The sequence below is a fragment of the Manis javanica genome, chromosome 9 (genome assembly GCF_040802235.1).
Source record: "Manis javanica isolate MJ-LG chromosome 9, MJ_LKY, whole genome shotgun sequence".
NCBI classification, from domain to species: Eukaryota; Metazoa; Chordata; class Mammalia; order Pholidota; family Manidae; genus Manis; species Manis javanica.
The window spans coordinates 105,301,542-105,318,052 of NC_133164.1; the positions used below are offsets into that span (position 1 = coordinate 105,301,542).

The following is a 16,511-nucleotide window of genomic DNA, read 5'->3' on the forward strand; positions in this document are numbered from 1 at the left end:
ATGTATTTTTTATTTTTATTTTTTATTTTGCTATCATTGATGTACAGTTACATGAACAACATTATGGTTACCAGACTCCCCCTATTATCAAGTCCCCACCACATACCCCATTACAGTCACTGTGCATCAGCGTAGTAAGATGCTGTAGAATCATTACTTGTCTTCTCTGTGTTATGCTGCCTTCCCTTTGTCCCTCCCCACTCACCCCCACATTATACATGCTAATTGTGACTTCATTTTCAGTTTTTTGGAACAATTTGAGATTGGCAATTTTAATTACTGATTCAGTTTCATTACTTGAAATTATTCTATTCAGAATTTCTATTACTTCCTGATTCAGTCTTGGTAGGTTTAGTCTTTCTAAGAATCTCTCCAATTTTCTAGGCTTTTCCTTTTTCTGGCATATAATTAATTGTTCATAGTAGTCTTTTATGAGTCTTTGTATTTCTGTGCTGTCAGTTGTAACTTCTATTTATTTTTACTTTTATTTATTTTGGGCCTTCCTTTCTCTTTTTCTTGATGAGTAACTAGAGGTTTATCAATTTTGTGTATCTTTCAAAAAAAACAGCTTTTAAAAATTTCATTTTTTGGCCTCTATTTCACTTATTTTTGCTACAATCTTTACTATTTCTTTGTCTCTACTAGCTTTGTGCTCTGTTCATCTTTTTCTAGTTTCTTTAAGTGTAAAGTTAGATTATTTAGAATTTTTCTTGTTTCTTGAGGCAGGCCTGTATTACTATGAAATTCCCTCTTTAAACTGCTTTTGCTGCATTCCATAGATTCTGGAAAGTTTTCATTTGTGTCAAGGAACTTTTTTATTTCCTGTTTAATTTCTTTGTTGACCTACTGGTTGTTTAGTAGCATGTTGTTTAGCCTCTACCTGTTTTGTTTTTCTTATTTTCTTTTTGTAATTTATTTCTAATTGCATTACATTGTGGTCAACAAGATGTTTGATATTTCAGTCTTCTTGAAATTATTGAGACTTGTTTTGTGGCCTAACGTGATCAATCCTGGAGAATGTTCCATGTGTACTGGAAAAAAATGTGTATTCTTCACTTTTTTGATGAAATGTTTTGTGTTTATCTATTAAGCCCAATTAGTCTAATGTGTCATTTAAGGCCAATGTTTCTTTATTGATTTTCTGGGTGAATGACATGTCCATTGACATAAGTGTGATATTAAAGTCCCTTAACGATTATTGTGTTGCTTCCAGTTTCTCCCTTTATGTCTGTTAATATTTGCTTTGTATATTTAGATGCTTCTATGTTGGGTGCATAACTGTTTATGAATGTTATATACTCCTCTTAGATTGACCCCTTTATCATTATGTAATGCCCATATTGATTTTTTTTATAGTTCTTACTTTAAATTCTATTTTGTTTGATATAAATATTGTTTCTTATTTCCATTTTCATGGAATATTTTTCATCTCTTCACTTCATGAGTATCTTACAGGCAGCATAAAGACAGGTCTTATTATTTTTAATCCATTAAGTCTCCCTATGCTTTTTGGTTGGAGCATTTAGTCCATTTGAATTTACAGTAGTTATGTACTTATTGCCATTTCATTAATTGTTTCCTGGTTGTTTTTGTAGTTCCCCATTTCTTTCTTCTGTTCTCTTCCCTTGTGGTTTGATGATTTTCTTAGTGTTAGGGTTGGGTTATTTTTTTTTTTTTTTGTATCTATTATAGGCTTTTAGTTTGTGGTTACCATGAAGTTCATATATATTAACCTATTTATACAGGAGCCTGTTTTAAGCTGATAGCCTCTTAAGTTCAAATGCATTTTAAAAACACTACAGTTTTACCCCACCCCCAAACATGTTTTGTTTTTGATATCATATTTAATCTTTGTGTGTATGTGTGTATCCCTTAACTATTTATTGTAGCTATAGTTGCATTTACTATTTTTGTCTTTCAATCTTATCACTAGCTTTTTCGGTGGCTGATCCACTGCCTTTGGTATGTATTTACCTTTACCATGAGATTTTTTCTTTCATGTATTTTCTGATTTCTAGTTTGGCTCTTGTCTTACTCTTTAGAGAAAACTCTTTAACATTTCTTATAAGGCCACTTTATTGATGAATTCCTTTAGCTTTTTCTTTTCTGTGAACCTCTTTACCTCTTCTTCAGTTTTAAATGATAATTTGTGTTCTTGGTTTTAAGTTTTTCTTTTTCAGCATTTTAAATAAATCTTGCCACTCCCTTATGGCCCTTACAGTTTCTGCTATAAAATAAGCTGATAATTTTATGGAGTTTCTCTTTTATATGACTATTTGTTTTTCTCTTGCTGCCTTTAAGATTATCTTTAACTTTTGCCATTTTAATTATAATCTGTCTTGGTGTGACTCTCTTTAGTTTCATCTTGTTTGGGGTCCTTCTGTGTTTCTAGACTTGGGTGTCTGTTTCCTTTCCAGGTTAGGGAAGTTTTCAGCCATTATTTCCTCTGGTAAGTTTTCTGCCCCTTTCTCTATTCCTTCTGGGACCCCTATAATACAAATGTTAGTATGCTTAGTATTCTCTATCCTCATTTTTAAAAATTCTTTTTTCTTTTGGCTCTTTAACTTGAGTGATTTCCACTATCCCATCTTCCAGATCGCTGATCCATTCCTCTGTGTCATCTAATCTGTTTTTGATTCCCTATAGTACATTTTTCATTTTAGTTATTTTTCTAAATCTGTTAAATTTCTGTGTTCCTCCATTCTTTTCCTAACTTTGGTAGTATCTTTGAACTCTTTATCAGCTAAATAACTTTTCTCCATTTAATTAGGGTTTTTTTTTTATTTCCTGTGGTTTTATTTTGCTCTTTTGTTCGAAATGTATTCCTCTGTCTACTCATTTTGTTTGGCTTTCTGTGCTTGTTTTTATGAATTAGGTGGAATATCTACCTCTCCCAGATTTGAGGTTGTATAGGAGCATCACCTGTGTAGACAGCATGTGCCTGGCAGCTTTGGCAGACTGGCTGGAGCTGGAGCACGTGTGGGTGTTTTTGTGGGGGAGTCCCAGGACATGCTGTACTATCAATCTGTCTTTGAGTTTTCTGATTCTTTCTTCCTCATGTAAAACCTACTGTTTGCACCTTAATCACTGTTTTCATTTAGTTATTGTACTTTCTAACTCCAGAATTTCCATTTAGTTATTTTAAAAATATTTTTTTTATCTCTTTAATGATTTTCTCTTTTCAGTGAGACATTGTCATCATACCTTTATTTCTTTAAACACAGTTTTCATTAAACATATTTATTATAGCTACTTTGAGGTTATTGTCTGCTAAATCTGCCATCTGGGCTCTCTTAAAATCTATTTGTATTACTTAGTTTTTCTTAATGTATGGTAATAGTTTCTTTTTTCTTTTTATGTCTTGTACTTTTTGTTGAGAATTGGCATTTTAGACAACATGTTGTAGCAACCTTAGGTACTAATCCCCTTTCACCTTGGGCTTTTTTGTTTTTTGTTTGCTTGTTTGTTCATTTGAGTTCACTGGAGCATTTTCATGAAGGCTGTTTCCCCCACACATAGGGTGCAGCCTCTGAAGTTGCTCTTCTGAGGGTTCAGCCCTGAGCGTTCACACGGTCACACTGGGATCGTTGCTCTAGGAAGCTTCTTTTTGTCTCTATACCTGTTATCTCTCTGTATATCTGCCTCTGTTGGTATCACACAAACTACTAGGTACCACTAATTTCTGACGGATTACACTATTGTTTTCAACAATGTTCAGTATAGTGTACCACTGTCTCATCCTGCTAAATTTGGATACCTTTTCAGGAATGGTTTTTGAGACCAGTCTTTGAGATTTTTTCTGAACCCAGGACGTACCTTCTTAGCTGACTCTTTTTCTATGATTCTCTCTGGTAAACTGGTCTGTAGTTTAAGTTGTTGATCTCATGAGGCTTTTAACTTCTTAATTTCGTACTACCAAAAACTTCTTTAAAAAAAAAAATAAAACACCCTTTGACTTGAACTTCCCACATTCTTGTTCTAATAATGTCAGGTGTTTTGGAGAGATACAAAAACTTCTTTGTTCTTAAACACTTCCTCTTTTCTGATCAAAAACCAATTACTCATCAGCGGGGATTAGGATAGTGTTCTGCTTCTTAACACAACCCTACCTTAAAAAGAGGGTGCTGGATGGGGACAGTAGCTTTTAATCTTTCTGGCTTACTTCTCCTGGATGAAACTTCTACTCTATGAATGAACTTGAATGAAGGAAATTGGGCCTTTCTGCATCTGTGGTAAACTTTCTGTCCTGTGAATGGTGGCTAGATGGAAGAAGGAACCTATGGGTTCCTCTCAGCCACACTTGCCAGGCCTCTGAAACTTGGACCTGGAGTGAAATTGGTGAGAAATACTGAGGGCCTGTCTCTCCTAGTGAAATACTTTACCTTTTGGTTGAGAGAGAGAGTGACAAAGCCCTGTCTTCTTGGCCATGCCCATCCAGACTGCAGCTTCTGTCATGATACGCTGAATTGGGAGGGAGAACGGGTTATGGCTCAAATGTCACATACTCTAGCTGTTCTTAGCAAGGTTTAATATATGTTTATGATTAAATATATTTTTTATTTATATCCTAATTGACAATTTAGTTGTCCTAGTTAAATTAAAATAATTTCAAGAGGCTTGATAAATGGTTGCTTTTTAAACTAGGTTTCATCAGTTATGGCTGTTTCACCAGAGAGTGGGGCCACAGAGCACCTCACACTGCCACTCAAGAAGTGGAACTCCAATGAATGTATTTTTAAAACTTTATAATTTTACTCGATTTTCTATAATTTCCATCATGGCTATGTATTGCTTGTATTAAAAGAATACAATAAAGAAAAACAAGTAAAATAAGTGAGGAAAAAAGTTTTTCAAACTAGGAGAAAGTGTTGTTTAGTATGCTTTCAGAGGATAGTTAATAAGTAGAAAAGAATCATTTATATTTAGAATTCCAATCTTTTTCATATAGACAGATAATGTCAGCTTGAAGGCACTTAAGAGTTGATTCTCTTAAATATTTGACCTCCCCTTTTGCAGTTAAGTCTTACACCAAGACTTTCCAGGTTTTAGTCATGCCTCTGTGTGAAACAAAATAATTGTTCTGTCCATTGTGTCTTGGCTGATAATTCTTGGGGTCTTCATAAATTCCTGCTCATCTTTGGAAAACTATGGTATTCATCATGATTGTGTACTTGAGACACAGTTAGTTCAGAATTGATGTGTGTCAAAACCTCTGAACAAACTGAGATTTACTCGACTTACAAGCTAACAAATTAGCGTGCCATGGTTTCACGGATGTTTGCAGAACACACAAGATTCTTAGGTGAAAGACAAAAGGCAATTTATTATGTCAAGAATCATTGCTGCATCATTTTGCTTTGGTTCCCTGAACCCCAGTTCCCACAGGGCAACACCATGAGGGTCAGGTGAATTTTACATGTGCAATAGATTGCATTATAGGAGAGAAATCCCAAGTTTAGAAAACCCCCATCTTTTATAATGGACAATAAATCTGCCTAAACCAGAGAGAGATTATATTTATTATACTGGACAGTAAATTTTTGCTTCAGAGAGAGACATTATCTTAATCATCTGAAGTTGTTTATGGACAGTCCAGAACAAAGTTAGTCTGTAGTGCATGTAATATGTGCATAAATGTGAGAGACCCATGGGAAATTGTGCCCAAAGTGTGAATCACTTATGTTCAACATTTTGCAATAACAACCTTTTGAAAAAGCAATACCTGAAAATGGGAACTTCACTGGAAATGAGTGTTTCATATTGGTGAAATTTTCATATGTTTACAGTTACAAAAATTTGAGGAAGCTATTTGTTATGTAAACATTCCAAAAAATATATAACAAATTATTGTGTCATCTTAAATAGATGGTAGAAATACTACAGATATTTGTAATTGTGCCAGCACAAAATAGTCCTTATAACCTGTAGTAAGATCCCTGTGTTTGGGGCAGATCTGACTGGTACTTGCATAAAAAGACCCCCCCAAGCAAATTGACAACAGTCTAGTGTAAGAATTGGCTAACCATCTAGTCAAATTCAATTGATTAAATCCTCAGAACCAGTAGTTTTTTAGGAACAATTATATAAGAATTAAGCCCTGGACACTACTTCTAAGAATAAATTAATTCTAGGCTCTCATCCCCTGCCCATGGAGTGGTTGAAAATGTCTTTACAATATATTAGACAATCTACATCTTAAATATCTAATTTTAATTAATGAGAACCTGTTACTAACACCCCTTAAATTAAGTAAAACACACTAACATTTGGTATGTTAAATAACAAAACACCCCATATGTATCAGAATAGTTTAAAATGCTTATGGTGGCTGGGTATTCTTGATTAGGGCAAAAGACTGCCCTTAGAATGTAAGTAAAACTCACCAATCTAGTCATGCATATTCACTGTCTTTGTTAACATGCAGTATAAGTAATATGCCTCATAAAAAGGAGTTGCTATTTAATTACATATTACAGCTGAGGAAATGGAGGCACAGACTGGTCATGGAACTTGCTCAGGGCCACAAAGATAGGAAATGACGTACTTCAGAGTCAGCTTGCACTTCTGCTCTGTGCTGTAATTCACTGCTGGGTTCTGTTGCATCTTTTGTTTTCACCTGGCTCCACCAAGTAATCGATTTCTATTATTTACTTCTTTATGGGATTCCTTTTCCTGCTTCTACTAGTTAACAAGTTAAAATTCTCAGGGAGCTGAAAAATCCAAATATATGAGTTCTTTGGGCTTTGCTTTTAAATAGCAGTCACTAGGGCTCCATGAAAGAATAGGGCCTAGATTTGTTACTGGGACCTGGTAAAAGCTGCTTCCAAGACTGCTAAAGGCTGCGGAAATCTGACCCCTCCATACTTGGCTTGTGAATGTGTTTAATTTTAAGGTTAACAAAGGGGGAGAAAGGGAGCAGGTGATGGCTGGGTTGTGCTTGATGACTCTAGCTCCATTTGGGAGCACGTTTCTGTGGTGACCGGCTTGTATTGTGTAAGGATGATTATTAATTCCAGCGATCAGCAGGGCCTGAGCCAGATTAATCTCCATATGGCAGAGAGATGCAAGAGATCCAAGTGTCACCATCGATACACACACAGGTCCCAACCTTATCTACTTGCTGACCCAGAGCATGTCAGTTTCTAATTCTTCTTTGAGAATATATCATTTGATTCATGTGTGAAAGATCAGTGAGGGAGGAGTATAGATCCCCCTTTTGTTCAGCCTCCTGAGCAGTTTGAGACTGCTAATTTCTACAGTATGCATGATGTATAACAGAACTGTAACCTTTCAAATTTACAGTCTCTCTTTTGAGTCAAAATTAGGCAGGCGACTATTTATTAACATTTCAAAGACATAGGCCTGCCTGTGTTCTGGTTAGCACTACAAGTTTAGAGAATTTTGATGAGTGAAAAACTCTTCTAAATCTCTTTACCCAGGATGTTCATTTACGAGCATGTGCAAGCACATGTGAGGGTTGGAGAGTGTGTTTTATCCTGGTATCAACCGGCTTACTGTCTCACTTCAAACAGATCCCTGGTAAAATGTTCCTTTATCTGACAGGTCTTCCTGACCACAGCATATAAACAGAACTCCTTTTCATCCCATGCCACTCACTCCCACTTCTCTCCTACCTTCTTTATGCAGCTTCAAAGAATTTGTCACCACCCAATGTGTACTTATATGCTGGCTGACTCCCCACTCAGAAATTAGACTTATGAGAGCAAGGACTTTGTCTCACTCATGATTATATCCTTAGAGCCTAGAACAGAACCTCACAGTAGGGATTCAATAAATATTTGGTAAAGGAATGAAATGGAGTGTTTTAAAAAGTTTCTTCTTTTTCCAGTGGCAATGAGGAAAATGTAGTTAATATCACTCAACATTCAAAGTAAAGAACTTTAATTTGCGCAATGCTGTTGACAAAGAATATTTCATTTAACTGCCTTTAGCCCATGTCCTGGAATAACTCCCTGCTGTTGAAATACAAATATTTCTTCTTTCATTTGGAGGGAGCAATGAAATTGTGTGGTAGTAACTAAATTTTCCTCTTTTTTTAAACATGCAGTTTGCTATCTGTAGATGATCCTTAATGACAAGACACAAATAATAAGCATTTTGATGAAAACATGTTGGAGAAAGGCCAAAAGCTAATAAAATAAGGGGGAAACATAACATGGATTCTTCAAATTAAGTAAATTGACTACATAATGAATAAAAAGTTTAAATTAGTTACCAGTGGCCCCAAAATGAAGAATTTAGTAATATGTATTACTGGAAATCTCCAGGACCTAAAATTAATTATTCTATTATTTTTCTTTAAAGCTTAATTTAACCAATACCCACAATGATTCAGAAAAACTTTCAGGGAAGAAGGGAATTATGGAAAAGACAGGTGGGATTTGCCCAATAATTCTTCGATATTATTAATATTTCCAAACACTCATATTGCACAATATGCTGTTTTCCAGAGCCACCAGCCTTTATGAAACATTTCCTTTTAATTCTCCAATGGAAAGGCAAAAATTTTCCTATGCCAAAATTAGTAGCTGAATTCTAAAATTCAGTAGGAAAAGGGCTCCCAGCGTGGTCCCACTTCTTCATCTTCTGCGTCCATGGTATGGTGGAGTCCAAGGTGAGGTAAATATTTACACTGTCCACCAGCCTCAGGCGAACATACCCAACTTGGACCATCACACTTCCAAAGGCCATTGTCAAAGGCCTTTGGCATAGGATTCTCAGTTGGTCATATCTGCCCACATTCATTATGTTCTTCTCACTTGTAAAGGTCTTTCCTCACCCTTCATTTCCCTTTCAGTCTTCAACCAGCTGACATTCCCTCCCCCATCTTAAGTCCCATCCAGTTCTACCTTTCTTGGGAAGCCCTGCCTGGCTACTCCAGCTGATGAGTCTGAAGGCCCACTGGCATACAAAACTATAACGGTGATGATGATCATCAATATGTATTGAACTTGTACAATGTGCCAGGACTGCAGTTTACTTACATTATCTCATTTAATTCTTCCAACATCCTGTGAGGTAGATACTACCATTGTCTACATTTTTGCAAATGAGGATTTAGAAGGATTAGTTTATGCCCAAGAACATAACTCTATAGAGGTGAGGTCTTTATAGTCAAAGGGAGTTTCCACTACACAGAATTTGATTCCATGCTGCCATATAATTGTTATTGTCTCATGTCTCATTTTTGCCTGCCCAACTAGCTTGTAAGGTCCATTAAGGCAGGAGACTCACCCTGTGTTTCTTTGGTACACTGCTTAAATACTTGATGATCACCAAGTGGACTTACATAAATAGATGCTGATTGTTTGATGCTGTGGTCTGAGAGTATTTTCTTTTTTGGAGTTCTAGAGGAGAGTGAGGGCTGTCACATTTTGTTTTTTGGGTCCCTGTTGTCCTGTACTTGAGAGTCTCTTGAGGCAGTTTGCTTACTAACAGATGAGTAGTTTGATTTTCCCAAAACCAATGTAAGGCAGTGCTTTTCTCTCAGTGACTTAATGAGTGGGGTAGATAATGCCTTCTTTATCCATTTTTCATAGAAATTACTTAAGAGAGCTTTGGTCTGCCATGAAACTCATCTGTGGCAGCCCATTCATTGTTTGGCACTCAATCACAGAATATTTGAGCTCAAAATGGCAGAGAGGAAAATCCAGTTTCCTCTTGCCCTTCTTCCAGACAAGGAAACAGACTAGTTGGCCGGAGTGGCCAGAGCAGGCACCATGATTCCCAGTATTAGTCTTAGTTCCTTCTTCTGCACCATTATGCACCACTGCAGAAGCCATGGAGGATATTGAGTGAAGGCTTATTCCTGACCCTCCTGGATCTGAAGTCCTATGCAAAGGAAATAGCAGGGAGAAGTAATTGGTAACAATCTTCTAAGAGTTCAGAGGACACAGAGGGTATTCAGTGTGGACTTAGGATGCTCAGGAAAAGTTCTTGGAGGAAGATACAACTGATTTGGGAATTGAAGGTTGTGAAAGATTTTTGACAAGTGGAAAAGATGGAAAAGGATTCCTGATGGGAGCAATATAGAAGTAGTAAAGCCAAAGCCATAGCCATGCTTGGGAGCTCTGAGAATATTTGTCTGGAGAGAGGCCTCTTGGAATAATTGGAAGAAAATTCTCTCTGCCTGAGATCCATGCATCTATAGAACAATCCTCAGAAATTTGGCAAATGGAAATTATGAAAGTTTTTGAGCATGAAGGTGATGTGATAGAGGTGTTTTCATGAAAATGTATCTAATTGTGGCTTGCAAGTTGAACTTGAGTGGGAAGAAACTGGAAGCAGGCCAACAAATTTATAGGCAACTTGAAATGCTTTAGGGCCTGATTACCTCAGAGTTCCCACATGTTTTAATGAGATCAGTTAGGATCCTATGACTCAGAGAGATGAGATTTAATTTTGATGCAAACCTTTTCCTGGTAAATGAAAAGAAGGCTTTTTATGGGGGAAGTGGGTTAGACATGGAGATGATCTGCCCAGATTCGCCTTCAAGGAAGGACTTGATGCTAGGGGATAAAGGTAGGGATGGCCTGTAGCTCCCAGCCTGGTCAGGGTCCATTGCAGTGGCTGGAAGCTGCTCAGGGCATGCCTTCCAGTGGCTAGCGAAGGCAGGTTATTAGGTTTGGCCATTTCTGCCTGACTCTGGTCATCCCAATGAACACTACTTTCTCTGTCGATCCCAGGTGGGTGAGTTGCAGCTTCGTGGATCTGCTTTGAAGCGCAGCTGCACTCTTCCTCGGTGCTGCTTTCACCTGCTCCCGTCCCACAGTGTTGGCACCTAACAATATCTTGCTGTAGAACCCCATCATGTCTTTTTTTTCCAGAGATGCCAACTCGTGACAAGAGGGAGAGCAAGGGCACGGATGAGGAAAAGGCAGTTCCTAGCTGTGGGTATGATGCCAAAGCAAATGCTGGTGGCACTCTCCTGCTTCCTGCTTGTGGGATGTTTATGGTTAACAATATGATTGAAAAGAGGTTTGGAGAACTGTTTGAATCTGCTCTTGAATAGCCCTTGTAGAGAATTAGTAAAATAATAATTTCCTCATCAGAGAAGTGATGGGGGGTGACAGTTGTGCTGACAGTTGTGCAGTTATGGAAGTTGGGGGTGGGGTGGCTGCTAAAGCTTTGCCCACTCTCCGAGCCATCTCTTTTCACTGCCAAGAACCTTTCCATTCCTTTCCATGATCTAGCTACTTTTGTTATTATTCCTTATAGAACAAGGGTGGAAAGGCTTATTCTCCACTTTAAACAACACCCACATCTCAGTGACTAAGAACAATGGAGATACAGTTGTGTCACACGACACATGCTCACTGCAGGTGTCCTGGGTGCTCTGCTCTTGCTTTGCCTGAGCTCTGAGACCAGTGATCTTGCTGGGCAAATGTACAGCATTGTAAACCTCTCTGTCCAATTATCCTGTTTGCTGTACACCATGCTGGTGGCCATGGCAAAAGGAAGGAGAGTTCTGGAAGGGCTCACATTCAAATTAAATGCTTTAGCCTGGAAATGGCACGCATGACTTCCACTCACACGCATCGGCCATAAGTCGTCACATGAACTCACCCAGCTGCCTGAGAAGGACAACCTATCATGGGCCCAGAAGGAGGGACCTACAAATGTGTGCTGAAAACTACAGATAATGGAAAGGCTTTCATTTTCTCTTTCTTTCTCTCTCATGTTCTACTTTTATTAGTTTCCACTTGGCTGCCTAAACTTTAAACCTGCCAGCATACCTGCTGATGCTTTTTAAGAATTGCCAAAGATTGAGGATCATTGAGAGGGACTTCCTTCTCTGAAAATAGGGTTTCTGTCTGTGTGACATTCTTTACAATACAAAGTGGGCTTAAAGGTGACTATTTCATTGTAGAATTAGGTTAGACATTTGCTTAGCAACACAGAATGGGGAGAGGAAGAGAGTGGGGCAGGAAGGAAAAGATATAATGGAAATCCCATTTTGGTGTTCATTATAATGTCACTCCTGTGGCATAATTACCTTGTATCCCTGACAAAGATTAAAGGTTTGATGCCTCTTGCTTCTCAGTAACAACTTGTCTCTTTAAACGTTCATCTCACTACTTATACAGCCATATATCCAAATGTATACATAAAATTAAAAATAAATAAAGGAACTAATCCATAAGGGCACACTAACAAAGGCAGGTAAGGGGATGGGATGGGAGAAATGCTAGGAAAAAATGAAAAATAATATTAAACCATCTTTCACAAGGCACAGGAAAGAGATTTCTCATTAGCTCATCCATCTCATTAGCTTCTGAGAAGACATTTCAGTATTCTCTTTCACCAAGACAGTTTGTAAAGCTTCAGTTTTGTCTTGCTTAGATGTAGATTCAGCTATCTGGAGAAAAATGCATATTTTCTAGAAACATGCACCTTTACCTTTAATGTTGACTCAAGCTAGGGATTAGGGGAGTTTATTCTTCAAAACCCAGTGATCTAAAACCCTTCAACAACACTAGAGGTAGAACAATAGAGAAAATGCCTGAATCACAATTAGAATGATTTAGGTTAGAGAAATGAAGGCTTTTCTTGACTGAAAAGATTACTGCACACTGAGTAGTTTATAACAACATAAGAACTGCCATGTATTATGAGCCTCTGCTTACTGTATTCCTAATGTTGAGTTCAATATTTATATACATCATTCCTAATCTTTACACTGACTCCATCATGTGGGCTTATGTTAATATCCTGATGTCCAATAAAAAAGGCTTGGAAAGATTGGATAAATTGCCTAAGGCTAACACACAAAAAAAAGCAGAAACAAGATGCACACTCAGGTCTGAGAGAACCTCAGCTATTTGTTGAAGTGGAATTTATTCTTTTAAATAGTGAAATGGTGATGATGCTTATGACGGCAATAACAATAGCAGATAATAATTATTAAGCACTTACTACATGCCAGACTCTCCCATAAGCACTACTGATGTATTAACTCATTTAATCCTCAAAAAATCCAATGGAGTGAGTACTAATATAGCATTTCATAGATGAAGAAATTGATGCAAAACTAAGAGTTGTTAAGGTGGTAGTGGTAGTTGTTAAAAAGATAACCTGGGCCAACCTCAGTTAATCTTAAGTACCTTTGGAGGGCATAGCATGGAGCAGACTCACAGAGCTGTAGTTCTTTCTACCCATTTGCCTTCTTTGCCATCCAGTGCCAATACCATGACCCACAGGATGTTGTGAAGGGGAGTGGTTAAGCATGTGAACTCTGGAGCCAGATCATCTGAGTTCTAATCAGAGCTAAATGGATTTGGAGGAAGTTCCTGTGTTAGTTTCCTAGGGCTGCCATAACAAATCACTACAAGCTGATGGCTTAAACAGCAGAAATTTACTGTCTCATACTTTGGGAGGCCAGAAGTCTGCAATCAAGGGGTTGGCAGGACAATAGTCCCTCTGAAAGTCCTAGGGAAGGCTCTGTTTCAGGTTTCTCTTTTGTGCTCTGGTGGTTGTCAATATCCTTAGGATTCCTTGGTTTAAAGACACATTGCTCCAATCTCTGCCTCTGTCTTCACTTGGCATTCTGTGTGTCTCTCTGTTTTCAGGTTTTTCTCTTTCTCATAAGGACACCAGTCATATTGGATTAAGGACCCACCCTAATCAAGTGTGACCTCATCTTCACTTGATTACTTCTATAAAGACTCTACTACCAAATACCTTATTTGGTAGTCCTCATTTAGTAGACTACCTTATTTGGTAGACCCTGTTTTAGGCATGGTACTACCTAAAATTCTCTTAAGTTATTTTCGTGAGTAAAATAGGGATAAAAATCACACCTATGTCATAAGAGTGTTGTGAAGCTTAATGTATGTAAAGAAAATTAAGAAAGAGCTCTGCACAGAGTGTTACTTGGGCATTAACTGTTTCAATAAATGACTGACTCCTACTTGAAACCTGATACAATCAAGAGTTATGTTAGAACTGTTCCTGTTAAAGATGGGTATGTGCATTTTCCCCTGGCACTTGAATTTTTTTTGGAAATTAATCGAGCTCATGGTTGAAACCAATGCTTACAGAACTTGGTTTCATTGCAGCCAGGCAGGCTTTGATCCTAATCAATGCAACAACAGAATTAGATCAATATACAAGTCGTTCTTTATATAGTGATATAAAAAATAATGTATTTCATTCTATACCTATTTTGGAGGGAGAATGTTCCCCTTTGCTCTTCTTTTGTTTATTACTTTTCCTCTTCTCTCTGTCAAGAGAACATACATATATTGAGTGAGAATTTCAGCCATGAGCTCGATTAATTTCCAAAAAATATTCAAGTGCCAGGGGAAAATGCACATACCCATCTTTAACAGGAGCAGTCCTAACATAACTCTTGATTGTATCAAGTTTCAAGTAGGGGTCAGTTGTGTATTGAAACAGTTAATGCCTAAGTAACACTCTGTGCAGAGCTCTTTCTTAATTTTCTTTACATACATTAAGTGAGATATGTTCAGGATATCAAAGGGAACTTTCACTGTGGCTCGAACATAAGAAATTATTAGACTCAGACAGCAAATAAGTGAATTCAGACAACAATTGCATCTTGCTGCTGTAAATAGAATGAGATTTCATTCTGGGGCTTGCTAGCCATCCAGCCCTGAAACAAATTAAAATAAGATTACCTGACAGTGTTAAAAGGTTTATGTGTTTTAAAAATAAATCTTGTTGTCAGCTGCTGATTCTGCTTAGTATTTCTTAATAAACCTAATGATGATATCACTTGATTGAACCAATGTTTATTTTCAATATCATAGGTCTTTGAACTGGCAGGTTCATTAGAGTAGCCAGGGCCACCCCCTCATTTTACTGTTGAGGATTATTTATTTACTTTGGTTTGTAATGGACTGTGACATGTCTAATGCCCCCTTTCTTTCTTGACCAATCCTCCCTCAACAATTGCATTCCATTCTTAAAGCTGTTAGTAACATCTGAATATGCAGAAGTGATTTTTGAAAGCAAAACTTTGGTTTAACAGAACAAGAAAGAATCACAGAAAAGGAAAATAAACAAAAAACTTGCCTGTTAGTTATTACCAGTTAGAGCCAGAGAGAGTTAAGGGAAGTCCAACTCCGTGGCACAGTGCAGTTTCTGAGCATTTAAGTTTAAACCCTGCTGAGTTGCAGTTCTTTTGGGTCCACATCAATTAAAACTTTCAAGTTTAGAAAAATGGTTGTACAAGCTCTCGTTTTGCTCAAGGTAACTTTATTTGCAATTTTACTTTTGGCAGTACTCCCACAAATCATGTTAAAGATTAATTTTGCTTTGCTGTGTTTGAATTTTTAATGAATGCATGTTTTGTTAGAATTTCCTTTAATCCTGGGCATGCTTGGTGAAGGTTTGGATTTGTTCATAAAGTTCTTGGTACGAACACGTACCTACACTAGTCATTTCCAGGGTAAATGCAAGAAACATTCCATTGAGGCTCTGTCTCAAAAGAATTTATGATGTAGTTGTGATGAGTCAGATTGGCAATAAGAGAAAAACTAATAGAGAATAATAAGAGAGACTAGAATGAAATCTATCTTATTTCCCCCTTGAGAACATGTGCTACTTACATTGAGTTTTAAGAAACATGCTGGGCTATGGAAGGAACACTAGGTTTGATCTGAGTTGCCACTGAATTCAATCTCTGAAGTTAATGCTAGTTTTATCCTTGTCCATTGTGGGTGTCTTGGACCATCATTTCTTCACCTGTAAAATCGGTCTCCTGAGCTCAGAGAACTTAAGTTTCTTCTTGCTCTGAAATTCAGAGCTTTTGTCATTCTTTAATATAGATGGCCATCACCCAAAGAGCTTGAGGCACTTTGTGACTCTGCTTCTTTAACTAATCTTCAAACAAAGCAAGCAAGTCCACTTAGAAGGAAGTGTCCCAGGCTGGCGAGCCAGCTGCTGTCTGTCTCCCATTAGAGTGGGTTATAAGAAAGAATTTGCATGCAGGTTGGAATCAAAAGATGAGGATTCACTTTGCTATTCCTGGGAGAGTCTCCTATTCTCTTTAGGTTTCACTTTCCTTAACTGTAAAGTGAGAATAGCAATACCTTCTCTATGGAGGGTTTTCACGATGAATCAGTGAGATTTACATTTGAAAGTCATAGTGTTCTAAGCTGAACCTTCTGCCCTAGATATTTTTAGATCATGAAGAACATATGAATATCTTTTTAGGAGAGAACATCAAATTTCACTTTGCTCCCCCTCACACAGATCCTAGATATTCTAGCACCCTGTACCCTACATATAGGTTACTCTGTAACCTAGGACTGCACCCTACAAAATATCTGAGGAAACACTTGAACAGGAAACAGGCACCCAAATATCTGAAGTGCTTACATTGTTTCTGGTCACTTTTTCATGAGTACTATTCTCAACTCTACACAGTCCCTAGAAAGAAATTCTGGATCTTCATTTCCTGTTCTTGGCCATGAGGGTTCTGACACTTCCCTCTATAAATGCAGTAGCCCTGAGATCTCCTTTGG

General features: G+C 37.5%; 2 long non-coding RNA genes across 2 annotated transcripts in view; one reads left to right on the forward strand and one right to left on the reverse strand.

The window, feature by feature from the left end:
• LOC140843550 (uncharacterized) overlaps positions 1–16,511 on the forward strand; it is a 79,820-nt gene that overhangs the window by 62,418 nt on the left and 891 nt on the right. The window lies entirely within an intron of this gene.
• Positions 1–16,511, reverse strand: part of LOC140843551 (uncharacterized) — a 75,334-nt gene that overhangs the window by 58,116 nt on the left and 707 nt on the right. Inside the window, exon 2 of the long non-coding RNA XR_012121399.1 lies at positions 14,181–14,242. This is a non-coding gene — a long non-coding RNA (uncharacterized lncRNA). The remainder of the gene's footprint in view (positions 1–14,180; positions 14,243–16,511) is intronic.